At 36.0% G+C, this 25,096-nt stretch overlaps 1 long non-coding RNA gene and 1 pseudogene across 1 annotated transcript in view; both read right to left on the minus strand.

Moving 5' to 3' along the window:
* Positions 1-25,096, minus strand: part of LOC127482890 (uncharacterized) — a 129,742-nt gene that overhangs the window by 35,761 nt on the left and 68,885 nt on the right. The gene's annotated exons all lie outside the window — the stretch shown is intronic.
* On the minus strand, positions 20,019-20,160 carry LOC127483016 (U2 spliceosomal RNA; annotated as a pseudogene).

Below are 25,096 nucleotides of genomic sequence, written 5' to 3' on the forward strand. Positions count from 1 at the left end.
ATAGCAAGAGTGAGAATGAGAAAGTGAGAGCAAGAGAGAGAGAGAGAGAGAGAGAGAGAATCTTCCATCTGCTGGTTCTCCCCTCAGATAGCTGCAATGGCCATCATTGGGTCAGACCAAAGTCAGGAGCCAGGAGCTTCATTTGATTTTCCTACATGAGTGACAGTGGTCCAGACACTTGGACCATCTTCTGTTGCCCTTCCCAAGCCATTAGCAGGAAGCTGAATCAACAGTAGAGCAGTCGGGACAGGAACAGGTGCCCTTATGAGATGCTGGTGTCACAGGAGGTGGCTTCACCCTCTACAACAAAACACTGCCCCTTTTTATAATAGTTATATAATTTTATTTGAATCGGTCATCTCCTCATATACAGAATAAAGTTTAAAGTTTAATCAGCTGAGAATTTTGAGAACACTCCGCTAGATACATAGATGGATGGATGGATGGATAGATAGCTCGCTCGCTCGCTCGCTCGCTCAGGTAAGACTACATTTAACTGAGATAGAATGATATTTTTGGATTCATTTTCTTCCAATAGTGTAGGTATTGTAGTATAAAATTTCAGGATAGGTTATTAATTATATGCAAAGAGAAAACGGAGATGAAGTACCATAGCATAAAAGTTAATGTCTTCAAAAAATGAAACAAATAATTAGATATGTATTTGGCAAAAAGTGAAAAAATAAGAAGATTAAAAAGTTTTATTCATGAAAATGGTTGGAGATAGGATGAAACAAAGAAGGCATAACAATAGAAATGAACATTCTCAATCTAAATTTTATAAATATGACTTTGGAGATATTATGTATTTATATAACTGCAATGCAATATTAACGTCAAATGAATGTTCTAAATATATATAAAGTAAATGTAAAATGAATTAATGGAATTTTATTCAGTTCATCAGAATGTAACACAAATAAAAAATGATTTTAAGTGACTATAGCAAAATGTTTGTCAGTATATCCATTATAGGACACAGTTAATATATAGAAATAGAACAGCCATGTTAAATCATTTCTATAGTTAATAATAATAATAGTGGCTTTGATTTATGAAATAAATTTTGCTTTGAATGATTGAAATAAGTTTTATTTTGTTTTCATTAAGAAACAAACTATCAATATAAAAGAAAGTAGCTAAAAATGGAAAAAAACACAGAGTGAATATATTTTCACACATTTAACTATTTATATATATACACCAATAGTGCCTGTGAATTATTAACCTAATAGAAATGAGTACCACCAATTATGTAGATTGTGGTATTGAGATAGCAATTTCTAGTATAAACCATAGCTCTTTTATCTCTTTTTTGATTTTATTAATATAACAGATACAATTCTAAGAATATAACCATATTTGCCTCTCTTCCTTTTTCACTCAAACCCCTCTTCCTTTTTTTCCATTAATTTTTACAATAATTTCTTTTTTATTTCATATGTACAGTTTTAAGAGCATAATAATACTTCCCAACTTACCCTCCCTCACTCCCTCTCTCCCTCCTCCTCCTTCTTTTCTTGTTTTTCTTTTTATTTTTACAATGGCATGCTTTCAGCTTACTTTGTAATCTTAATCGTGCACCAAATAAATTGTACAAGGAGTAAATAGTAATGACTTAGCCCCACATCTATAGCCAGCATTTATTAGATGAAATGATGTAAGGCACTTTGTAATTCTAGAAAGCAAGAATGCTGTCAAGGGCTAAAAGAAATGCCACAATCACACAGATTGCTAAGGTAAAGGGTTTTTTACAAAGAAATAGACAATTTGGGGGCCAGTTTTGTGGTACAGCTAGGTAAACTATGAGCCGTAACGCAAGGATGGCATAAAAAGTGCAGGTTCGATTTCCCAGCTGCTTTGCCTTTGATTCAGCTCCCTGCTAATGCCCGTGGGAAAGCAGCAAAAGAAGGCCCATGTATTTGGGCCCCTGCACCACATGGGAAACAGATGGAGTTCCAAGCACCTGGTTTTGTCCTTTGCAGCCATTTTGGGAATGAACCAATGAATGGAAGCTCATCTTTCTCCCTTCCTCCCTCTTTTCTCTCTCTGTGTGTGTGTGTGTGTGTGTATAAAACTTTGCTTTTCAAATAAATAACCATTTTTTAAATAGACAGTGTGGACATGAAATGAGGAAGTGTTGTAACATATATGCTTACAGTAATCCAGATGGCACCCTACTTATGTTAAAATTTACATATTTTGATTTTACAATTGTGCAAAAATGATAGATATTCAGTAGAAAGTGTACCTTAATTTTTGAAATTGACCTTTTCTTAGGTAGTTGTTTGACAACACTCTCTGGCAGCCAGCTGAATCTCTCCCAGGAATCCACTTGATCACAAGGGTAACTCCTGATGGTCTACAGTGTTTACTGTTGCTGAACTAACATTAGCTGTATTAAATGCATTTTAAGTTCGAAATATTTTCAAGTTTTGTTGGGTGTAGCAGTATGTGACAATATTGTTAGCTGAGAAGCATTATATATTCAAAAATTGAACCACACAAATTAAGAACAAATTTGAGGGTATTAATAATCTTTGTTATTCTAAATATTCAGGGTAGGGAATAGAATCAAACATTAATATTATTCTCCTTGTATATGCCTTATCTCAGTGAAGGGTTGTCTAACTTTTGATTAGAAAGTAAATGCTCAAATTAGAAATATTCATTTCTCAATGTGTAAGGAAATAATATGTCTAGTTAATAGTCATAATTACTACTTATGTCTCTAAAGTCAAAGACTGACAAGTAATAGAATAATAGATGAATATACAGGTAATACATGAACTAACTGATAGGTTTTTAAGATTGAGTTATTTATTTGTGGAGCAAAGTTATAGACAGAGGAAGAGACAAAAAGAGAGGTCTCCCATCTGCTGGTTCCCTCCCTAAATGACTGCAACAGCCAGAGCTGGACCAATATGAAGCCAGGAGCCAGGACCTTCTTCCAGGTTCCATATTGGGTACAGGTGTCCATGCACTTGGGAAGTCCACTACTTTCCCAGGCCATCTGCAGGGAGATGAATCAGAAGTAGAGCATCTGAGACTTGAACCAGCATCCATATGTGATGCCTATGTTGCAGGCAAAGGCATAATCTACTATGTTGTGGGGCCAGTCCTTCACTACCTCACTAGTTATAATATCACAAGAAAAATACACAGAACTATCCTGTGTTTTCTGATGTACGCAAATAAAAAATGTAATGTATCATTTATAAAATATTCTAGGAAAAAAAATGAACCTTAATCTGATCAAGTCTGTGGTTTTAACTAAAACATCACAAAAATGAAAATTCAGAGTGTGATAATAATACCGTTTCAAGAATAAATAATTTAAAAGAAAAATTTGGCAACTTTGACTTATTTGTTAAATTGAATGCAAATAATCAAGTTGAATTTTTAAAAATGTTGGTATATATTTATACCATTTTGAGCAAATTCATCTTACTCTTACTATTTACTTTAAAATATCTATTGTGGAGATTAAAAAGTTCATAGATGAAATAAGATTGCACATATTTTGATAATTCTTAAAACTTTTTAATAGATGAGGAACAGTTTTTTTATGTTATTCTTTCAACTCTCAAACGTTTGGTAATTCCTGCAATTCAAATTTCAGACAACACAAAGGGTCCTTTGATTCATTATGCCTCTTACTGAAGAATAACTTCTGCTTCTTTATTATTTTATTTATGTCTTAGTGTTAATTTAAAATATACCCTTTTCCATTATTTATTACCTGGATAAAAGTAATGATGTTTTTATAGATGAACAGTTCCTATTTTTTAACTTTTAAGCTCCTTTTGAAAACTTTAAAGTTTTTATCCATATTCTGTGTGGTGATTGTGTGAGTTTGTGAATGTGTGCATGTGCACATCTAGCAATATAGTTAGTAAAATAAAAATATTTGGCCCCAGACAATTGAGACGCTTGGTTCACGTTTGGAACAAAGTAGACACACTGTGTTTTACTCTTTTCTGCATGGCAACCATTAGTATTAAATTTGTTTCCCAGAAGTTATTGGTATGACATCAAATTTAAAATTTCTTCCTGGTCTACCCCTAATCCTATTGGTAAAATATCCTAAACATATTGCCATATTGTGAACTTCAAAGTTGTTATATACTCTGTACACATTGACCAGAAATAAATTCATTTGAACCAAGTTGCATTAATGTGTCTGGAGTCTGGACGCTGAGATTTCAGGTTAATTCTTTCTCAATGTATAAAACTCAAAAACTTGGAGGTGTCAATATTCATGTTCCCTGGAATATGAAACAATAAAATGTGAACCAACACACTGTGAGAATCAGAGGTAAGAATGGAAAGAGTACTTTTAGGTTTAATGTCCCTATTTCCAATAGTGACTTAAGAACAGCTTCATTTGTTTCCTTTTTCTATATTGGTTACTTAAATAATATTTTGATTCAATAATCTGAAAATTCCTTTTATATGTTCAACTAGTTTTAATTTTACTTTGGTTAATTGTAAAGATATAAAGACACTTCCCTAATATTGTAAATATTGTCAATATGATTGCAACAAATATTTTAGATTAGCAATTTATAGTAGGTTTGTTCAAGAAATATAAACACACTGTGAAGTATATGAGACACTGAAGGTATTCCCCAAGAATAGGATTGAAATTTGGGTTCAATGGTTGGTTGTTATTACAGATAGAAGAAATTCTGTCTTAAAACAAGAATGTACTCAATAAAGACTTAGATTATATTTTTAGCCTTAAAAATAGGTTGAAACTCCAATTCAGCACCAGATAGGACAATAATAGATGATACTAAAAATTGCATTTCTGTAGTCCAAAATGACACCAGGACTGTGGGTTAGAGGCAAGTAGCTATACACATTTCTCTGCGCTGGAAGAATTCATTTTCTAGGTTGGAGTCAAAGTTCATAAAACATGTTTCCTTAAATGCAAACTAAAATTTATAGAACTGGTAGTTGTTAATGACTTTGTTGAATTATTCTCTTTTGAGCTAGCCTTAAAATCTAAATCACATTAATTTTGCCAACATATAATTCATAATTCAAGCTGAATCAAATGTTATCTTATTAACCTGAAGAAAAAGAGTAATGTACATTTTAACACAAAAAATGTTGTGAATTCAAGTGATTCTTGCCATAAGGCTGTGGTTGTCAGGCAAATGAAAGGCTAGGAGCTCTCATACTGATTGCTACTGTGAGTAACACTAAAGGAGAGATTTCATCACTTATCCTAAAAATGAAAAATCAAAGGCAACTAAATATAAAAGATCACTTGTGAGTTGTAATGAAAAAAAAAACTGCTTGAAACATCAATTTCTTATGTAAACAAAACTACAGCTGTTTCCTATTGAAATTCACTTGTGAATAGATATGGAGTTGACTTTTGATTTTGAGAAGTTTTTATTTACCTTTCTGAAGTGAAATTCACATTTTTGATGAAAAACTGAAGATGATATAACTCTGTCAGGATTTCTTTTTATTTTGCTATGTGATAACAATAAATTTCAGTGCAATTAAATTTATAACAATATGCCATGAATAATATGCTCACTTTTACAAAAATATAACTTTATTAGTTACTCAAAAGGGTCTATGACCAATTGCATATTATATAGTGCTATTTATATTTATTTTTTATTTAGAAATTCTTTATTTAAGGCATACCAACTTAATACATTTCATATAAACAAATTTAGGAACATAGTGATTCTTTCCATCCTAACATTCCTCCCATCCACACTTCCACCCTTCTTCCTCTTCCCTCCCCTATCGCCACTCCTACTTTTTACAAAGTTCTATTTTCAGTTAAGTTTATACTCATAAGATTAACCCTACACTAAGTAAAGATTTCAAATAATAGTATGAGGGGGAAAAAAGTAAAATATGCTGTACCTCAATATTTGAGACAGTCTATTCAAAATCATCACATCTCAAAGTGTCAATTTCACTTCTGTAGGTTACCTTTTAGGTACTGTATTCATTCCCACTGATCAGAAAGAATATATGATATTTGTCTTTTGGGGGACTGGGTATAATTGTCTCCAGTTGTATTCATATTGTTGCAAATGACAGGATTTCATTTTTAACACTGGGTAGCATTCCATAATATATAGACCATAATTTCTTTATCCATTCTACAGTTGGTGAACTTCTGGGTTGGCTACATATCTTAGCTATTGTGAATTGATCTGAAATAAACATGGGGGATAGAGATCACTCTTTCACATGCTGATTTCTTTTAATTTAGGTAAATTTCCAATAGTGGCATGGCTGAGTCATATGCTAGGTCCATATTCAGATTTCTGAGAAATCTCCAAACTGTTTTCCACAGTGGCTAAACAAGTTTACATTCTCACCAACAGTGGAGTAAGGTATCTTTCTCCTAACATCCTTGCCAACATTTGTAGATTTCTGTTTGAAGGTCTGTCTGACTGGTGTGAGGTGAAACCACATTGTGGGTTTGATTTGCATGTCCCTGATGGTTAGTGATCCTGAACATTTTTTTCATCTGTCTGTTATGCCATTTGCATTTCCACTACTAAAAATTTCCTGTTCATGTCTTCTGCCCATTTCTTAACTGGACTGTTCATTTTGTTGTTGTTGAATTTTTGTGAGCTCTTTATAGATTCTGGATATTAATCCTGTATCAACTGCATATTTTGCAATATTTCCTCTCATTCAGTTAGTTGCCTATTCACTTTGTGAAATATTTCTTCATCAGTGCAGAAGCCTCTCAGTTTCACATTTGTCAGTTTTAGCACAGGTATGTGTTTTGGGGGCCTTTTCCAAGAAGTCTTTACCTATGCCAATGTCTTCCAAGGTTTCCCCAATGTTCTCTAATAATTTGATGATATTAGGTCACAGATTTAGGTCTTTGATTCATTTTGTGTGGGTTTTTGTGTAATGTGTAATGTAGGAGTACAGTTTAAAACTTCTGCATGCAGCAATCCAGTTTTTCCAGTGTCATTATTTGAAGACACTATCCTTGCCCCAGGGATTGAATTTAGCTCCTTTGTCAGAGATAAGTTGGTTTTAGATGTGTAGATTCATTTCTATTCTGTTCCACTGGTCTATACATACTTTTCTGGCTGTTTTAATCAAATTAAATTTAATTAAATTACCCCATAGTTTGTCCTGGAATTTGGTATTTTGATACCCCAGGTTTTGATTTTGTTGTATAAGATTGATTTAGATATTTGGGTCTCTCGTGTTTCCACATGAGTGATAACAAATTCTTTCAATTTCTGTTTGTTTTGGAAAGTCTTTGTTTCACCTTCATTCAAAAATGAGAGCTTTACAGGGAACAATATTCTGGGTTGACAACTTTTTTTTTATTCTCTTAAAACTTGGACTGTGTTTCACCATTCTCTCCTAGGCAGTAAGGTTTCTGATGAGAAGTAAGCTGTGTGTCTAGTTAGGGATCCTCTGAAGGTAATCTGGCATTTCTTTTGTGCACATTTTAGAATCTTTTCTTTATTTTTACTTTTGTAATTGTGACTATAGTGTGTCATTGTGAAGATCTTTTATGAGCATATCTACTTAAAGTTCTATGTGCCTTAAATACTTGGATGTCCCTTTCTCCAAAATAGGGAAGTTTTCTGTAATGATTTCACTGAATAAGCCTTCTAATCCATCCTCTTTTTTAACACCTTCAGGAACTCTTAAGATCTGTATGCTGGATCACTTGATAATATCCCATAAATCTCCCATACTATTCTTATTTTGTCAAATTTCTCCTTTTTATTGGTCTACCTGAAAATGTTCCAGATTTTTCTTCTAGCTTAGATATTCTTTCTTCTGCCTCACCAAGTCTGTAGGTACGGGTTTCTACAACATTTTTAAATTGATCTATTGAATTGCTCATTTCTTTATTTCATTTATTTATTTTTGACAGGTAGAGTTAGACAGTGAGAGAGAGAGACAGAGAGAAAGGTCTTCCTTCCGTTGGTTCACCCCCCAAATGGCTACTACGGCCAGTGTGCTCCGCCGATCCAAAGCCAGGAGCCAGGTGCTTCCTCTTGGTCTCCCATGTGGTGCAGGGCCCAAGGACTTGGGCCATCCTCCACTGCCTTCCAAGGCCATAGCAGAGAGCTGGACTGGAAAAGGAGCAACCGGGATAGAATCTGGCACCCCAAGCAGGACTAGAACCTGGGGTACTGGCGCAGCAGGAGGAGGATTAGCCTAGTGAGCCACAGCACCAGCCTGAATTTCTCATTTCTAATATTTCATTTTGATTTCCCTTTAAATTCTCAATTTCATGGAAAAATGTTTCTTTCATGTGATATATGGCTTTCTGTAAGTTGCAGATTTGTTTTGATTGCTTGGAGTAATCATATGATTAATCTTTTGAATGCCATTTCAGGCATTTCCTCAATTTTTCAACTTTGCATTCTAATATTGTTGTGCTGTTGAGTTGCTTTGGGGTGGTCATGTTGTCTTCCTTTTACTTGATTCTTGAATTTCTACATTTATTTTTAGGCATCTGTTCAGATATTTGTTGTTTTTTTCCTTGGATGACGTTTATCTTCAGACTCTGCCTCTGTGGCTTAGAGAAGTGTCTGCTCTTTCAGTGAATACCCCGAGGTTTATGCAGGGTGTGGCCAGGCATCCCTGGGCAGTGCTCCATGGTGGAGAACTTGGACATTGTAGATCTCAACTTGGGCATGATAGATCTCCTCTTTTTTTGTTGTTATCAGGTGGGAGGGATTTAGCCCCCAGTGGGTGCAACATAGTCATGTGCACTGCTTTAAGAATCACAAAAAGAACCCTTGCAGTCCTCAGTTTGAGCACATATCCCACTGCAATGACCCACCCCAGGGGATAAGAGATGTCTGAGTATGTGGAGCAGCTCACAGTGCTTTCCCAGAGACCCAGATATACCCTGCACCCTCTCTGTCAGTCACAGTGTTTCCACAATCTCAGCACACAAGGCTCCCACAGTCAATGTGTGCCTAAGATCTGCTCTCTCCTGTCCCTAACTGGTCCTGTCCACAGAGAGGCAGAGAAGCTCTCTGAACCAGTTGCCTGTGAGTGCTTCACTTTGGCAGTTTGAGCCCCAGAGCCTGTGATGTGTTGGGAGCCTGGGGACACTTCACGGTTCTACATGGATGCCCAATCCTCCCTTTCAATCCTCCCAGCCAAACTCAGGCGTCTCCTCTCAGCTGATTACTGGCCATGCAGACACCAGCTGTGCAGCTGTTATGTATGTCCAAAATGGCACCCACCTTCTCTCAGATGGTTGCTGGTTGCTGGGATTGGGAAAGAGAAACAACCCTTAAGTTGGCAGGTACCCTGTCCCTGACTGGGCTACAGGCATGACTCATGCTAGGTCCTCCCCTCAGCTATATCAACGTGGCAAGGGCTGCTACAAGTCCAGTCTAACCTCACTGTCCAAAGCTGGCTTTAGGTTCTCAGTTCTGGGGTCCTCTGTTGTGTCCATGCTCATGTTGTGCGGTCATATCCTACAAGAAGATCCACAGCATCACTCTTCTTTCCATAGAATTTCCACCTCAGTTTTCTCCCTAACTTTTCCCTGAAATTTCACTCTCTCCACTTTTTTTTTTTTAAGCTGTCCTCCCCTAGCCCAGTGCAATAAGCCATCAAAGAACCCAATTATATTCATAACTTTGACTCCGAGGACCTCTTGGTTTAAACTTTCTCAAAGTTGTAATGGTATCTGTCTTTTCTTACCCTACTTAGCCTTTTCCTCTTCCCATTTAATGGGTGCTGTATTTACGTCACAATGTAACATCTATCCCTATTTGTGTTGGTTTCTTCTTCTCTCTAAATTTTACAAGAATTTTGTCTCAATAAATCTGTGAGACATATGACAACATCTCAGGATCTTCTTCTTGAAGGACTGAATGAACATAATCTTATTCCTAATCATTTTTGGTTGTTTAGTAAATGTGATCATGCTTTATTATTAGCATCCTATCACTTGAATTTCTTTAGAATTATCTTACTTATTCACAATGTAATGTCAATGGCTTTTGAATGAAATTTGAATCTCCAATGAATTCTGAAATTATATCATTAGACTTGCTACTCTCTATTTCTCCAAGGTCAGTAAATATATATATATATATATATATATATATATATATATATATAAAATTAGAATTTTGATAAACCGAACATGGAATAGTACCACATATACTTGTTTTTCCCACAGCAATTTGTTTATCTTTTTAAGGCCGCCTCAATTCTAAATATAAACCAAACTGCGATCTTAAAATTCGGCAATAAGAAAATCAACAACTGAGGCCAATGTTGTGGAATAAAGTGTTAAGCTGCTGCATGCAATGCTGGCTTCCCATCTAGGTGCTGGTTTGAGTCAGGCTACTCCACTTCTGATCCAGCTCCCTACTAATGCACCTGGGAAAACAGTGGAAAATGGCCAAAGTCCTTGAGCCCCTTCACCCATGTGGGAGACTTGAGTAAAGATCCTGGTTTCTGGCTCCTGACTTTGGCTTGGCCCAGCCTTGGCCATTGCAACCATTTGTGCAATGAACCATCAAATGGAAGATCTGTCTCTCTTTTGGTAACTCCGGGTTTCAAATAGAAAAATATTTTTTTAAAGAAAATTAGCAACTAAATTAACAAATGGGAAGACGAGTGTTAATAGACACTTCAACAAGGCAGATATACAGCTATCAAATAAGAACATGAAAAGATATTCAACATCATATGTCATCAGGAAATTACAAATTAAAACAACAAAATGCTGCTAAAAAACCTCTTGAATCGGCAAAAATCCAATAAGCTGACAAAGTCATATTCTGGCAAAGATGTGGGTCAAGAGAATATCTCATTCATTGCTGTTGGAAATAAAAAAAATGGTGTTTTGACTTTGGAAGATAGTTTGGTACTTTCTTACCAGTATAAACATATTCCTAGCATGCAATCACACTCATTGGTATTTTCCCAGATGAGTTTGGAGTATGTCTACAGATTATTCTACACATTGATGTTTGCAACTGCATAATTATAAATGAAGACACTGTAAGAAATTAAGATGTGCTTTGTTGGGTTATTGGGTAAATTAATTATGGTACAACCTTACAGGCAAATTTAATCAATATTCAAAAGTGTACTATCATGTTACACACGAGGATATTAAACTCATAATACAAACTGAAAGCAACCAATCTGAAAAGATTATATACAGTATCATTTCACTCATATGACATTCTTAAGAAGGCAAAACAATGAAGATAGTAAAAATATAAGTGGTTTTCAGGGATTTGTTGTAAGGGAGGGATAAATAGGTATAATACAGAAGACTTCTACAGCAGTGAGCCTATTCTCTACGATACATTTATTTGTGTATAAATATATACATATCATTATACAATTATCCAAATCCAAAGAATATGCAAACTAAGGGAATCCTAATGTAAATGCTCATACTTTCAGAATTTTTTGCTCTTTGACAAAGAGGATAACAAGACTCCTGGAGGGGCTGATGTTACAGCATACTGGTTAAAGCTGCTGCCTAGACACTGGCTTTCCATATGGGCTCCAGTTCATGTTCTGGCAGCTCTACTTCCAATCCAGATCTCTGCTAATAACTTAAGAACAACTTCTGAAAATTACTCAAGTGTTTGGGTCACTGCCACCCATGTGGGAGGCCTGAACAAAGCTCATGGTTCTTGGCTTCAGCATGGCCCAGTGCTGACTGATGTCCTTATCTGGGGAGTGAACAAGCAGAAGGAAGATTTGTCTCTTTCTCTGTCTGTCTCTCTGTGTAACTCTGACTCTAAAAATAAATAAATAAATATTTTAAAAGTGAAGACATTCAGATGAAGGACATAATTCTAATAAATTATTTGAGGAAATTGAATGTTTACATGCTGAAGTTTGAAACAAGATGTTCACCTTACACACTGTGTAAAAATCAAATCTAAATAGATACAAGATCTAAATACACAACACAAAATTATGAAACTATTAGAGGAAAACCTAGGGGAACTCTAAAAGACATTGTCACACAAATCTTTTTGGATAAAACCCAAAAACACAGGCAAGAAAAGCAATGTAATATAATGTACAGTACAGTCATTATGCAAAATGGTGTGGCTATACCTCAAAAACTAAAAATAGATCTACCATATGTCTCAGCTCTTCACTTCTGGGAATAGATACAAAGGAAATGAAATAAATATATGAAGCAAATACCTGCACTACCATGTTAATTGCAGCACCATTCACAATTGCAAACATATGGAATCAACCTTGATGTTCATCAATGCTTCAATGGATAAGGAAGATGTGGTATATATACAAAGTAGAACATTTCTTAGCCATAAAATTCTAATATTTGCAACAAAATATATGGAATTGGAGGTCATTGTACTTAGTTAAATAAGCCAGAGAAAGAAACACAAATGCCACAGGTTTTCTCCCATTTGCAGAATTATCTTTGTCATAATATTTAGTAAATAGATATTTGTAAGTACATTTGATCAGTGAATTATATCCTTTATGTAATATTCATTTTCTCATTTACTTCATTTTAAGTTTATGGCATTTATCATGAATGTCACCTTATGTGTTAAAATATATCTAAATCTGCTTTCAAAAATTATGTTTGTATGTGTGCATATATGCATTTATACATACTTACAATAACATATGACATAAACTTGGCAAAATGTTAATCATGAATTTATGTTTTCATTGAATTCTTTACACGTTTTATATTTTTTAATGTCAAAACCCAAAGACAAATTCAAACAAATGAATGTGACTGTATTGAAGAAAGCCATGTCCAAAAAGAAAAAACAATCCATTTTGATGCAAAACTTCAAAGCATAGCTAATGATCATGAAAGTTACTCAGTTATGCTGTACTTCTTTGCATCTGTCCATAATCTATTCCTGTAACACACCTTTTCATTTGTTAATGATTTTTGCATTTTGGTTCTATTTCACTTATTTGAATATTTCCCTGCTATTTGATCATTGTCATTATGTTTTATACTTTGCTATTGCATTCTTCCATCATTTCCATATTCAAGGTAAAATTCTGGAAAGATTTTTAGAGAGTTCTAATTCATTCTATGCATGTTTTGCAAATTTGATTTCTTGATAGTGAATTATTTCAACAAGAACTTTGTCAACACTGAACTTGTACATAACAATGTTAAATCTTTCTCGATAAAAGAAGAGGTGTATTTTGATACAACTGCACCTGTGAAAGATAAAATTACTCAATATCTTATAATTTTCTTTTTTTTTTTTGTAATTTATTTGGCAAGTAGAGTTAAAGACAGTGAGAGAGAGAGGGACAGAGAGAAAGGTCTTCCTTCCAGTGGTTTACTCCCCAAAGGGCCACTACAGCCGGAGCTGAGCCAATCTGAAGCCAGGAGCCTGGTGCTTTCTCCCGGTTTCCCATGCGGGAGCAGGGGCCCAAGCACTTGGGCGATTCTCCACTGCCCTCCCAGGCCGCAGCAGAGAGCTGGACTTGAAGAGGAGAAACGAGAAGTAGAACCTGGCTCCCCTATTGGGGATGCCTTCATAGAATAATAAGAGGAAAACATTAAAAAAACAAGAGGTGAATACATATTGTAAGTCTTATAGCAAGATCAACTACAAAAATGATGAATCAAGTAAAGCTATAACTAGTTTAAGAAGAATGATTAAGAGAGGGATATGTGAGCTTAAGTACTGTTATTAATGAAAAGTTGCCAAAGAGCAGTGGAGAAAGACTCAGTAGCCAGAGTATAGTTGAGGACCAGTTTCATCCAAAGATGCTTTCTCCATGATGGTTTAATGGAAGGGCAAGAAGCAGGAAAAATATTTACTGATGTGTCAATTTTTTTCCACAATTCCTCCTCGATTTCATCCTTGAGATGCTTAACCTCATGTACCTACCCATAAAAACTGTATTTTAAAAATATTAGTTTTAAATTTCTATTTTAGAGAAACGAGTCAAAACCAAGTAAATATAGATGTATCTCTATTAACCTCACAAAATAAACTCATTTATCAGGCATGGCCAGTAAAAATATCTACTGTCCAGGTTTAAGTCTTTCTTTTTGAGAAATCACCATTCTTTTTTATTTTATGAGGAAGAGATTGTGATCATTCTGAAATTGGGAAACAATTTGCTTGGTCACACATCACCATCTAAGTGTGTTACCAAAGATCTAGTTAATTTCTAAATATAACTGAAGATATAGAAATGCTGAGTCTGTGGGGAGATTCACACAAAAACCTCAAATACAAAGTATTTATCTAAAGTTGTGTTTGAAGTGATTTTTCAGTAATAATAATGTTAATCTTTAAATTGTAAACCAAAACCATGCGGACATTCCTTTGAATTAAGCAGTACAACAAGAGTTTCTGCATTTTGGGCGTTTCCTTTGTATACATGAGACAATTTTAGCAGAATGAATCACAACATCCTGGAAGACTGGAAGGAGTATAAATATAAGGCCATGTAGAAAACATAGCCTACATATAGCCCTTCTGCAATTGTGAAGCATGAGGGAAAAAGCAAAAATTCCCATAGTGTTCCCTTCTTCAGACTCTGACTTTTAACAGTCAGCAACAATGTTTTCTGCATTAGCCATTTGGAAATATATAATCTAGAAATATTTTCATTAATTAAACCATGGAAAATCTTGAAAATATGCATTCCAGGAATTAAAAGACTCTTTATCCAGATGGTATTGGCAGCTACAACCTTTTTAAAAACAATAAACCGTGCTTATGTTATTTTTTTTTTTTTTTTTTTGGACAGGTAGAGTGGAAAGTGAGAGAGAGAGACAAAGAGAAAGGTCTTCCTTTGCCGTTGGTTCACCCTCCAATGGCCGCTGCGGCCAGCGCGCTGCGGCCGGCGCACTGCGCTGATCCGATGGCAGGAGCCAGGTACTTATCCTGGTCTCCCATGCTTATGTTTTTAATCACATGGCACCAACGTTTTATTTTTTGTCATGCATATCGAAGTTTTCATGTACTCAAATGACAGGTGTGTCTCTTGTCCACTAAAGAAATCATTTACTAATCTACTATAATAATAATACTTTGGCTCTGCCTAGCTGAGAGGGCCATATTACATCACTGATTTTGGTGAAGTTCTTATACCAGTATCCATAATAGATATAAATGAAATTGATATTTAAAAACAATAATCGGCTGGCATCGCGGTTCAATAGGCTAATCCTCCGCCTACAGCACCGGCACCTGCATGGGAGACCAGGAGAAGCACCTGGCTCCCAGCTTCAGATCAGCGCGGTGCGCCGGCTGCAGTGGCCATTGGAGGGTGAACCAACGGTAAAGGAAGACTTTTCTCTCTGTCTCTCTCTCTCACTGTCCACTCTGCCTGTCAAAAATAAAAAAAAAATAATAAAATAAAAACAATAATCATTTATTCTCATGACAGACCAACTGAAACAACATTTCAAGGTAGGAAGGTCCAGGTACTGGTGATTTTAAAAAGTACTTTACATGATTCAATTGTACAATAGGTTTGAGAACCATGGACATTGACGAAGAAATGTGTTGATATACTGCTTTGCCTCTGTCGCTTTTACTGTTGTTTTTCTTTTTTCTTTATCTTTTTTCCCTTTAATTTGGTTACAGAGAATCATTGTCTTCTGTTACATTCTCTGACTGCTTGGATGCCATAAGGCCTGACTGTTTCCATTTAGAATATACTCCATAATGGATTAGACAAAATAAAAGGTGAAAGACAGGCATAAACCTAACTACTGACACTATTTAGACAGTAACTAAGAATCGGGCTTTACTACATGGTTTGTGTTCGCCTGTACTTGTTTTGAACTATGCCTTTTTAAAAAGATAATAGAACAATCCTTTGTTTTATCATAATTTTATTACAAAAGAGGTAAGTAGAAGTCATGTTCTCATTCCAGCTACACAAACATTTTGGGAATATTGGTTCTGGAATGGACGTTAGAGAACATATAATTCAAATTTTTATTCTTCAGGGTGGCAAAGATGTTTAATACAAAGTTTCAGCAACTAATGGTAAGAATAGAAATACCATGTTTGATCTTCACCATTGCAACAATCAATTTATATATCTGAAACTTCAAACATTTAACTGCTCTTCACTTTAGTATTCTCACATTACGATGTAGACTTGTTACAGGTATTAACTGGCAAAAGTATCTGTCACAAACAAATTTTTTTAATTATTTCCTATCATTTCTCACACTGAATATTTTATCATCTATTGTCTCATCTCAAAGAGAATGGGATTCACAATACATTTTGTTTTCAAATAGTCTGTTTGGGGAATGGTGTTGTGATGCAGCAGGATAAGCCACTGCTGGTGATGCTACCATTCCTTGTGAGCAACTCTTCAAGTCCTGGCTGTTCCATGTCCTATCCAGCTCCCCATTGATGCACCTGGAAGAGCCACAGAGGCTGGCCCAAGAGCTTGGGCCCCTGTCACCCATCTGGGAGACCTGGGTTGAATTCCAGATTCTGGCTTTTGCCATTTGAGGAGTGAACCAACAGATAGAAGCTCGCTCGCGCTCTCTCTCTCTCTCTCCCCCCCCCACACACACCCCACTCTGCTCTCTCAATCTTTATCTGTGTCTTTCCCCCATCTCAGTATCCCTGCCTTTCAAATATTAAGTAAATATTAAAATAAATCTGTTCTTTTCTTGCTTTGGAGTTACATGTCTTTGGTTGATATGAACCTACTACTTTTCCATTAATTATATAAAAATTAGTCCAAAAGTGGTCTTCAAATAAAACAGGTTTCTGTATTTCCTTTATCTTACCTGTTTGTATGCTATAGTATAACACTCTTGTAAAGTAAGTTCTAATTTACATGATATGTGAAGATGAACATATTTTCACTATTTACATCTGTAGTCACAAATGAAACATCTTTTTAATATTTGAAGGAAATTCAGTATTTTTATATCCCCCTTTGATTATCCCATTAGTTTGGGTCTTTCTTGGAAATTCGTGACTTCATATTGTAATGGCTATCCAAAAATTTATCTCTAATCCTTTATTCACTGCATTCTATCACTATAATCATGTTAGAAAATAAAATACTATGACTAAAATGAAAATGTTTTCATAATGGTTTCAATACATTTTTCCAAAAATAACTTCTCCTTGATTATCTGTTTCATCTCTAATGTGCATATTCTGCTGCCACCATCCGAGCAAAATGTCTCTCCTTCGAACCTACTTCTTCCACATCATTGGTTGTGCTCTTATCTTCTTTGCATGTAATGTGAAGTTGGACCCATTCTTTTCTTAGATGGTAAAAATCCTTACTTATTCTTCCAAATTCTACAAGACTTGCTTGTCTGCTGCAACAATTTCTTTTGCAGGTTAAATAAATGCATTTTCTCTAGCTAATAATTTTATCCAGCAGGATTCTTGAAGAGTAAGGTGTGATAGGCAGAATAATGACCATTTGAGGATGTTCATCTCCTAACGCTTGAAATTTGTGAATATTTTACTTTCCATGGCAGAAAGAACTTTTCAGATATCATTGTCTTGAAATAAGGAGATTGAACTGAATGATGCAGATGGACCTAATGTAATCACCAGGGCCTTATCAAAAGACAGAGTCAGAGGATAAAAAAGGAAAACTAGAAGCTGGAAAAGGCAAGTGAATGGATTTTCTCCCGGCACCTTCCTGACCGAAGAAATGCAACTTGGGCAACAACTTGATTTCAGCCCTGTAAAATCCATGTTAGGACTGATATGCTCCATAAATATAAAATATATGTGAATTAAATCCATTAAATGTGTGGCAATTTATTACAGTAACCTCAGAACACTAACATGAGGGGTAGCCTCATCTCATCATATGATGAGTACCTTATTGTAGAGGTGCCTGTGGAAATGGAAAGGACAGGAAAATCAGCCCCAGCATGGTATGGCCACTTTCATGGTTTCCAGGGCTAGGATGACAAGACCACACACCTTGAATTAAAATGGTTTCATGGATTTGTGTATGTTCTTCAAACATCTCCAAAACAGAGGGAAATGCCAAACTTCATAACTAAAATTTAGTTTGTTCTTTGTCACTCTGCCTAGACTCTACTTGTGACTTCTGTTAACTCTTCAGTGCTCACTCTGTAGATCAACTCTTCACTCCATAACTAGTACTTCATCACGGCATCTGTTTATAAATGCCTTGCCTTAATCCCTTGTGGTTTCCACGGATGTACCTGTCTGTGCACTGACATTTCTGTTTTCCTTTCAGTTCTGCTCCAATCGCCTGTCCTCATCATTCCATCTTCAACTCAGTTACTTGAGGAAAAGAATTAAAATGATCCAAATAGTAGCCTACATTTCCATTTGGATTCCACTTCTTTTATGGATCATAGCCCCGTCAACAGTTTTACTTGGTTGGCTTGTTCTGGAACAAGCTTAACTTTTTTTCATTGTACTTACATTTTGCTTCTGCAAAGGTGACTATGAGAAATTTAATGTCTACAAATATTGTACTCTATTTAAGTTACCATTATAAAAAGTGGAGCCCAGAATCCCTAAGTCTTGTTTAATTGTTTTGTTTATGCGATAATAAAGTAATACCATCTCCTATCTTAAGAAACAAGAAAATGACAAAGTAAATCTTCTACATTCTCAATTTAAGGTAGATTGATATCATAAACTTAGTTATTAGGTACATTCACTGTTTTAGGAATATATATATATATTTATGTTTGTGTGTTTCTATATATCTATCTATATATCTTTCTATATGTTTATCTAATGTGTGTGTATATGTGTGTGTGTGTTTATGGAGCTGGTGCTGTGGTGGAGGGAGTAAAGCTGCCACCTTCAGTGCTCACATCCCATATGGGCTCCAGCTCCAGTCCCGGCTGCTCCACTTCCAATTCAGCACTCTGCTGTGGCCTGGGAAAGCAGTCAAATATTACCAAGTCCTTGGGCCCCTGAACCCACTTGGTTATACCTGGACTTGGCTCCTGGCTCCTGGATTCAAATACTCAGGTCTGGCCATTGCAGCCAACTGGGAGTGAACCAGCTGACGGAAGACCTCTCTCTCTGCCTTTCCTTCTCTTTCTGTGTAAATGTGACTTTCAAATAAATAAATCTTTAGTGTGTGCGTGTGTGTGTGTATAAATATATACAGTTTTTAAAATTGAAAAAAATATTTGTGTCAGGATTTCCCCCTCCGGGAACTGGCCAGGTTGCCTTGAAGGAAGAGTTGAGGAGACTGAGGAAGGTCAAGCTAAACACACTTTATTGATACTCTAGGCGACTAGGAGGAGAGATCGCTCAAGCCAACTTCCGCGGGCACTAGGCACTACGGACCAGGAGCTTCTCCCCGCGGGCACTAGGAGCTACGGACCAGGGAGAGAGGCTGAGCAACCTCTGGTTTGCAGCATCTGAGGGTCCCCTTATATACAGTTTCTAGAGGCTAGCCCTGCCCACATTCCAACCTCCCAGGGTCCTGTAGTCATGGCAATGACAGTTTGTGGTTAGGCCATATAGTTAGGCCTTCCCTTTTCAAATCTTACCAGCTAGCATGGTTACCTTTCTACTTTTCTTTCAAGCTGCGCTACTATGCAGTTACTTTCTTTCAAATGGCGCTACAGTTACTTTCTCCATTAATGGTTCTCTAACAATTTGTATTCTAATTTCCCTACTAAAATGACTAATCAGTTAATGTTCAAGACTTTTAATTTAAAACTATGCATATTCTTAAATCATATGCACTTCATTGTAGAATACATGAATCTGTAGTTACTAAGTTACTATTTAGTCGCTTGGTCATGTTTAGTGTAAATTAATGACAAAGTATTGAGGCATTAGGAAATCATGTAACAGGCTAATGTTGATAAATGGTGATATCAATGACTTTTAGTCTATATTTTATACTCATCTCATGTTCTCTAATGTCCCATTGCTTAATTATTTAAATCACACAAATAAATGAATAAATAAATTTTACTTATTAATGACAATACATATGTCATTCAAATTTATAACTTTCCATTTTACAGCATATGTTTTATTAATGAAGAGAAGTACATTGAAGGATACCCTAACATTTGTATTTTTATGAAACAGACTGAAAAAAAGTCTAACTTACTGTAGAAATATTTTAAATTCAAGTATAATAAAGCTAAGATTTTGTCATCTACACTTGATCTTAGCCAAAAGGCTGAGAAGCGATTGTTGTCATTTAAATTGCATTTTTGCCTTGAAAAGAAACTTGAATTTACATCAAGCACTTGAGAGTAGAAATATATTCTTTCTATATATTTAAATGATAACACTTTTCCAGTGTTATTTATCAGGTAAGCCATTCTTCTTACAGAGCTCAGAGATCTGTACATAAATGCATATTTAGTAATATACATGTGGTCCAATTGTTCCTTGGCAGAAGATTCTTTCTAAAAGCAGTTTAGGTAAACTGTCAAACATATCTTTTTTCAGTCATAAAAAATATGAGATATCTCATGTTTTAGTAAAGAGAAGCCAGAGATATTTCATCAGATTTAAAATCATTCAGATGTGACAAAAATTGCCACAATGTCTATTTCAAGTAAGTAGTGCAGAATGTGAAATAGTGATATTAATGTATACAGAGATTTATTAACATTTAAATATGTTTGGTCCCTTATGAGCTTCCTTCTAGCTTCCTCACTAAAGTAGTAAGAATAAAAATAGCATTAAAAAAGAGAAAGATAGAGACCAAGAATTAGTCTGAATATACAATATAGAAAATCACATTGGATTAAGTAATTCCTTCTAAGACCATATTAATACTGACTTCACCCCAGAAAGAATGGCTATTATCAAAAACAGAGAGTAACAATGCTGGTAGGATCTGGAGAAAGGGCAACTCTTACATATTCTTCGTGGGAATGTAAATTAGCACAGCCACTGTGGGAAACAGCAAGGAGATTTCTTTAAAAACTAGAAATAGAATTGCATATGATCCAGATACCCCACTATGTATAACCCAAAGCCATGAACACATTGTTACCAAAGTGATACCTGTACCACCATGTTTATAGCAGCACTATTCATAGAATCAAACAACATGCCCATAATCACATGAATGGATAAAAGAAATGTGTATGCACACACACATATACATACATACATACATACACAATAGAATATTATTCAGGTACAAAAAAGAATGTTATTGTTTTATTTTCTTCCAAATGATTACAGGTGTAGGACAATGTGTTGAATGAAGTAAGCCAGACAGAAAGGCAAATACTTCATGTTCTGGCTTATGTGTGGGAGCTAAAATTAAAAGAAAAACAATGGCAACAACAAAGTAAAGAAATGTTTTTGTGTAACAATGTTGATGCAAATATAGTTTCGTCAAGCTTTGTGTTAGATCTTTGTCAAAAAGATTGTTAATGATATAAAACCACAGTTTGGGGGCTGGTATTGTGGCTCAGTGAGTTAAGCTACCCCTGTTATACTAGCATCTCTTATGGTCCCTAGTTCAGCTCCAGGCTGCTCCACATCTGATCAAGCTCTCTGCTATTGTGCCTGAGAAAGAAGCAAAAAATGTCTAAATTGCTTGAGTCCCTGCCACCCACTTGAGAGAATGGGATGTAATTTCATGCTTCTGGCTTCTGCCTGGCCCAGTACCAGCTTTTTGGCTATTAGGAAGTAAACCAGAGGATAGAGGATCTCTCTCTCCCTCTCTCTCTCTCTCTCTCTCTCTCTCTCTCTCTCTCTTTCTCTCCCCTTCCCTCTCTCTCTCCCTCTCTCTCTGTAACTATGATTTATAAATCTTAAAAATAGGAATCATATACTACTATAGTTTTAATGATGTGTGAATATTTTAGAAGATATTGTATATGAGTGCAATTGACATCTTTTTATTTGCTTATTATTTATAGCCTTTGCCTTACCTATATTCCTGTTGATCTATGGTCTTATTTGTTGAATTCTTTAATATATCATATTTTTTAATTTATTTCTTTTATTTGGAAGTTATAGAAAAAGAAAAGGGAAGTTAGAGTTCAGAGAGAGAGAATGAGAGAGAGAGAATCTTCCATCAACTGATTCACTCCTCAGAGGGTTCCAACGCCAGAGCTGGGCCAGGCTGAAGCAAGGAGCCAGGAGCTTCTTCTGAGTCTCCCATGTGGGTGCAGGGCCCAAGTACTTGGGCCATCTTCTGTTACTTCCCCAGGTGCATTAGCAGGGATCTGGATTGAAGTGGAGCACCTGGGACTCAAACTGGCACTCACATACGATACTAGTATTGCAGACAGTGGCTTAACTTGTAAAACCACAATACCTGTCTTTTTTTGAATTCTTTATTTAGCAGAATTAAGCCTTTGGCTATAGAATAAATTTAAAAATGCTATCTCAAAAATAAATGGATTGGTGATATCCTGTGGATTACATCATTCAGCTTCAGTGTTAAGAGTTTCATCCCACTGTTTGCTCATTTCATGAACATACAGAATCACATAAAATGTCCAAGTCCATTGCCAGATGTAGTCTCCACTGCAGCTTTCCTTGAGGAGTGCTGTTTTTGAAGCTTTCCACCTAAATTTCATATATTTGTAAATGTTTTATTTATCTATCCATTATTTATTTAAAGACAAAGCAACAGAGAGAGAGATGTTCCATCCACTAGTTCACTCCGCGAATGCCTGTAACAGCTAGGGTTGTATCAAATCAAAGCCTGGACCTTAGAGCTCATTTCAGACTTCCCATGTGAGTAGCAGGGAACTTGCACTTTCTTTTGCTACCTCCCAGGATAGACATTAGCAGGAAGCTAGAATTGAAAGTGGAGCTAGAGCTCAAGCTCAGGCACTCTAACATGGGATACAGGCATCTTGAGTCAAGTTTTAACCTTTGGACTAAATGCGCACCTTTGGCATTGCAGGTAGCATACTAACTACCTGTGCCAAGCACAGGCCCCCATATCATTCATTTAAAAATACATTTATCTATTTATGAGACAGAAAGAGACATGGAGGGACAGAGACAGAAAGAAAAAAAAAAAGAAATCTGTCTTTTGAGTATTCACAATGGCTGAGTCAGTCAGTGTTAAAAGTTGTGAACTCAGCCTAGGTCTCCCATGTGGTTGGCATTAGCCAACTGCTTGATCCATCACTTTTGCCTCCCATGGTCTCTTTTTTTTAATTTTTTGACAGGCAGAGTGGAAAGTGAGAGAGAGAGACAGAAAGGTCTTCCTTTACCGTTGGTTCACCCTCCAATGGCCACCGCGGTGGGTGCGCAGCTGCCGGCGCACCGCGCTGATCCGATGGCAGGAGCCGGGTACTTATCCTGGTCTCCCATGCGGGTGTAGGACCGAAGCACTTGGGCCATCCTCCACTGCATTCCCTGGCCATAGCAGAGAGCTGGCCTGGAAGAGGGGCAACTAGGACAGAATCCGGTGCCCTGACCGGGACTAGAACCCGGTGTGCCGGTGCCTCAAAGTGGAGGATTAGCCTAGTGAGCCGTGGCGCCGGCGTCCCATGGTCTTTATTAGCAGGAAGCTGGAATTAAGAAATAGCCCTGGAAAGTGAACCCAATTACTCCTTTGTGGGATGCAGGCATCTTAGCCTGTGCCTTAACCTCTATGTTGTCTAATCATATAACACCTGCCCTAGTCCTATAATTCTTTAAATAATTTCATGAGATATATCCATTTAAAGCATAGAACAAATCAGTAACCATTGTATCATGTAAATATGACTTGAACTCTGTGAGCAAAGAGAAATGAGATAGAGATGAGATCATAGACGTGACTGTAGTGTTAAAAATAGATGCAATGCATTTATAAAGTAGAGAGATCACTTTGAAAGATATTGTAATAATCCAAGTGAAGGATGTAGTGAAAGTTGTCAGATGCTAGAAATATTTTGAAGGTGTCTCTGACAAGAATTGCTGAGAGCTTATATTAAGATGATGGGATAACAGAAGAAACAAGGGGGACATTAACTGCTTTTGTCCCCCAAAACCTGTAGGATGGAATTCCCTTGAACTCTAATGGGAAAGACTTCACTGGGTTATAAAGACAAGGCACAGCCATTGACTCCTCACCCTGAAGGCTGTACTACTAATGTTTGCTATCTGGAAATGAAATCAACACAGAAGACAGCCGATAATCTCAGGCAGCTTTCACGAAAGAAAAATCACAGAATTTCCTCCAGTAGTCTCACCGTTAGTCACTAGGTTGCAACCACTCTGATCTGCTTTCCTTTTTTCTAAAAGTTGAATCTGTTTCACTTCAGGGATTTTGCATTTGCTGTTCTACTTATAGGAAGTACTCTGGAATCTCCCTGATGGTATCTTTTGGCCACTTTTCAGATATTAACATAAATATAGCTATGTTTCACATTCCTTTACTTTCTAGCCTAAAGGTGTATGCTGTTACCTTTTACACTCACCCATTTTGCCTTCTAGTACATACTACATAGAGAGCATATTTGGGAATATAGTATAGGCATATAATAATCACTTGATTGCTCCTATGTAGGTTTCATAAATGTATTTTAATCATTTATTATATTATTAAATTAGATGAGTATGAGTGTAAGGTTTACTGCTGTTAGAATACACAATATGTGACTGGTTCATTAATTTGCTATTATTCCTTTGGTAGCTACATTCCACACCATTCTTTATCCAGAAACTACCTGATCTACAAGAGCTTGACATCACATCCCCTCTTAGGATGATATCACATTATTTGTATTATATGCTTTGATTTATTATATTTAAACTCTACAATTTACTACATAGGGTGATTTCTGTCTTGAAAATCAATATTTATGAAAATACACCAATCACTGGAGAAACAGATATATTTGTGGTCAGATTGCATCATCTAATTTTAAATTGTTCTTTTTCATTGTATGAATAAGAAACTTCAGTGCACTTTCTTCATTCCAGAATATTTGGTGTTTATTAGGGAAATATTAGGTGAATGAGGACATGCACTGTGAAAATAATTCAAAATAGTCTAAAGCATGACAAAACCTGTATTGGTAGAACAGTCTCATTCACTTTTAGAGTCATAGTTTCTTTGTGTTTAATAAAATCTAACTGTTAATTAAAGATTTAAAAGAATTGGGATTCCTAATGTTCTACGTATTTGATCCTAAGTTTCTATCTATGAT

Source organism: Oryctolagus cuniculus, chromosome 4 (genome assembly GCF_964237555.1).
Source record: "Oryctolagus cuniculus chromosome 4, mOryCun1.1, whole genome shotgun sequence".
Taxonomy (NCBI): domain Eukaryota; kingdom Metazoa; phylum Chordata; class Mammalia; order Lagomorpha; family Leporidae; genus Oryctolagus; species Oryctolagus cuniculus.